Source organism: Bufo gargarizans, chromosome 2 (genome assembly GCF_014858855.1).
Source record: "Bufo gargarizans isolate SCDJY-AF-19 chromosome 2, ASM1485885v1, whole genome shotgun sequence".
NCBI lineage: Eukaryota > Metazoa > Chordata > Amphibia > Anura > Bufonidae > Bufo > Bufo gargarizans.
This window is the reverse complement of record NC_058081.1, coordinates 40604027-40607737: the sequence shown is the minus strand read 5'-3', so window position 1 is coordinate 40607737 and position 3711 is coordinate 40604027. Positions and strand designations below refer to the sequence as shown.

At 42.6% G+C, this 3711-nt stretch overlaps 1 long non-coding RNA gene across 1 annotated transcript; it reads right to left on the bottom strand.

Moving 5' to 3' along the window:
* Positions 1 to 541: 541 nt before the first annotated feature.
* On the bottom strand, positions 542 to 2959 carry LOC122926921. Its single transcript, XR_006387731.1, has 3 exons — positions 2813 to 2959; positions 2392 to 2519; positions 542 to 614 (listed from the first exon to the last, which is right to left on the bottom strand). It is a non-coding gene; the product is annotated as an uncharacterized LOC122926921 (long non-coding RNA).
* Between the last annotated feature and the right edge of the window lie 752 nt (positions 2960 to 3711).

Genomic DNA, 3711 nt, shown 5'->3' with positions numbered 1-3711 from the left:
CAGGCACCCTCCCATTAGGGAAGGTGCCTGTAGTACCCCAAGGTGCCCAAAAAATGGCTGTAGAAGAATATGGTGCTGCACGATCTACGGGCAGAGGAGGGAAGGCCTTGGTGGAAAACAGACGACAGCCAGCAAAGCAAAGGCCTGGAGGAAGACAGAGGGAGTTGGGTACGCCCACCAGGTAAGTACAGGAAAACAGCAGTATGGGCACTTTATTGTAGTATTATTTATATAGCATCTGTAGACCCACAGAGATGTAAAGAGTCTGGGCAGCACAGTCGTACAGGTGTTTTTCGCACGTAGAAGCAATGCTTCGAGAGGAATTAGCTCTGTGATGTTGAATCTTAGCCAAAACTTCCAGAGGAATTAGAGGCATTTATAGAAGTACTATTTGTCCTCATTGACTGAAGTCTGTGTGTGTCATATTATGCCTCCGACATGGACAGGTTGACAACCGTTGACATGAACAGATATAAATGTATAGATTCTACCGAATTAGAATTCATCACAAATATTTCAAAACATTTGGATTCTAACTAACCTTAATTTCTTGCGAATTTCTCTCCCTCTTTCTCTTGTCTTCTAGGACTCTGAAACTTTCCAGTAAAAAAACCCTAGAAAGACCAGAATATACAAATTTTCAGGGCAATTCTAGCCTATTTGATTTCGGGTCGATTCATATTTTTAAAATTTTTGAAAAAAGCACCAAATCGACCATGAAACGAGTTTCAAGAAATTTGCTAATCTCTAACAGAAACCTAATACAATTAGGAAGACGAGTACACATCTACCCTTTACTTCAGAGCATGTTGTAGCAATATTTTGCTATTCCCCTACCTCCATTACTTTGTTCCCTTTATGTCAACTATTCAGTTTTAACAATATGTATATTGTTACTTCACGGAACAGATTTCGCCGCTACATTCAACCGATTTCAATTTGGCCAAACATCATTTTTCCCCTCCTGGAAACACAGAACATGGAGATCTGACCTGGCTCCACAGGGGCTCTGTAAGGTCTGTGACTTAGTATAATGGAAGCACAGTTGCTCGTGTATATAGCGGTATAACAACCAGACGCTTCCATGGGCTGTGATAACAACATATGTCGGATGCAGAGTGTGTCCTGCATACATGGATCTCACCACAGGACGTCTATATGGAGAAAGTGCTGAAGAACAATGACTGTGAGAAGATCCCAGACAGATTGTTACAGCAGACAGAACCTAAGCGGGAAGATGGACTGAAAAGTCTACCAGGAAATATACTTATTGCGGCCAGATGATGAATCAACATGAATGTTTTTAGTAGAACTCATACTAGATAAGTATTCTGGATACCTGGATCAAAACCAGGTCAGGTCGAAGAGCAAGCAAAAATAAAAATGAGTCTGTGGTAAGACGTGGTGCAGAGGAGCAAGTCTAGTCTGAAATATGATTATTATTTCCTACATCAGCCAGAACAAAAATAAATGCGGTATTCAAATAACTTTTTATCAAAAATTTGGTTAAAACAAGACCAGACACCGCTTCCTTCTATGTCTCAGAGGTCAAATATTTACTCATACACAAGACACATCTTTTTTTCATATTCTTTCCTAGTCTTCCTGGCAAAAACTGTTAGGCCAACCATAGACATACAAAAATAGTTGCCCAATCTTCTAGTGGACAATTCTTATATGGCCATGACGTCATTAAGCATCATAATCTATGGCCCCGTTTCTAGGGTAGCGCTATGAACTAAATCACCAGCATGTACATTTTTATTGTCCTTAACCAGGGGCGGATTGGGAACTTAAAGTGGACCTGGAAAAAAATTCAAAATAAAAGTGGACCCATGTTGTAGGTGGGTCCAAATTGACAGAAGACAGGACAAAAGAAGAAGGCAGAGACAACAGAAGTAAGCAGGGCCTGCAATACTGTAGCGCAGCACAGAATACCACCCCAGTAGAACCAAATACCACAGGGCAGCACGAAATACTGCTGCCCCCAACCACATTATTCAACTGTATCACCGTCATGAGGACAGTAATACAGTTGAGTTCAGGAGGGACCTGTGGCCGTTGAACATCAGATCATTATGTATCTGGTCTGCAGCCAACAAGAGGTCTTGAGTGGCCCCCTGGGCATCGGCCCACCGGGAAATTTCCTTGTAGGGTCTATGGGCAATGCGCTCCTGCCCTTAACTAATAGGGACTTTACCATTAACACAATCATCTACCTTCAGACATTGTATGGCAGTTTTATTTGGACAGTTGCACACTTGTGCTGCACTTTGATACTGGGTTCTGCTGCCAACCTAAATTCCATAGTGCAAGACAAAATACTGCCCCAGCACAACCAAATAACACAATACAGCACAATATAGTGCTCCAGTAGCAGAAAACACCTACCCAGAAGCTGCCTCTGTGTGGTGGCACGTTCGGTCCTCCTGACCCTGGGTTCACACCTGAGCGTTTTACAGCGCGTTCCTACGTGCACCTGATGTTGATGTATATACCCTCATATTAAAGCTGACAGTCTGCAGGTAAAGCACATCTTGTTAGTTTTATTTCAAATCCATTGTGGTGGTGTATAGAGCCAAAAATGTTACAATTGTGTCGCTGTCCCAATATTTATGGACCAGACTGTATATAGTGCTCCAGTATTAAAAGTCCTTAGTATTAATAATTCCTCCATGGTGTTCCCAGTAATGCCCCCTATAGTGCTGCAAGTAATACCACCACAGTGCCCCCCAGTAATGTTCCGCACAGTGCTTCCCTCCAGCAATGCCCACAAGTGGCCAGGAAATTTAAAAAAAGTCTTAATACTCACAAGTTTTGCTCCACGGCACCCGCATTGCGGCCCACAGATACTAGGATGCAGGTGGCCAATCAAGATGATGTCGCCATGCTGTGTCCTGTGAAAGGATTTAACGGCTCATATGCCGGAGGCCTGACACCTATAAGGGTTAATGGCGGAGGAGGGAACCACTGGCTCCCATGCCCTGCTGCGGTATTCAACTTCATAGCCGTCCTGAGGAATTTAGGAGGGGGACTTGCGTCCGACGGAGCATAGGTAACTAATTAATTAACTCTGGGAGAGCCAAATCGTTATATACTCAGCCATACTTAGTAGATCCCCCAATTCCTGGTGCCCTAAGGTTGCACTGGACACGTGGCATTGAAGAGCAGCACTGTATAAAAAATGTATGGCAGTGTGGGCACTATATACTAGTATTATATAGATATTGTATGGCGGTATTTTTTGGGCTGTACGTGCAACATTATGTAGATCCTGTACAGAACTATTATTTAGGCATTGTATGGGAGTTTTGCTTTAGCACTAAATGGAAGAACTGTATGGTTCTGTAAATACATAGCTGTATGGGCCCTATATAGTAGTATATATACAATGTGTGGCCCTTCAGGAAACAGGACTTGGGTTGGATGCTGTCTCTGCACCCCTATAGTCATACCTTTATAAAACTGCATAATGCCGAGTATGTAAACAGTAAAAGTTGGAGAGGAACAGGTAAGGAACCAATGGGACTATGTATAGGAAGCAGCGCACATTCAGAGGAGGACACACAAGATTTTTAGTTAGGTAGAGAAGATACTAGGTAGCATGAAAATATGGGAATTCTCCTTCAAATGTACATTCCCCACAATAAAGGTGAAATATATTAGGAAACGTTGTCACTTCCCTCGTGGATAGTGATAAAAAGTACTTTA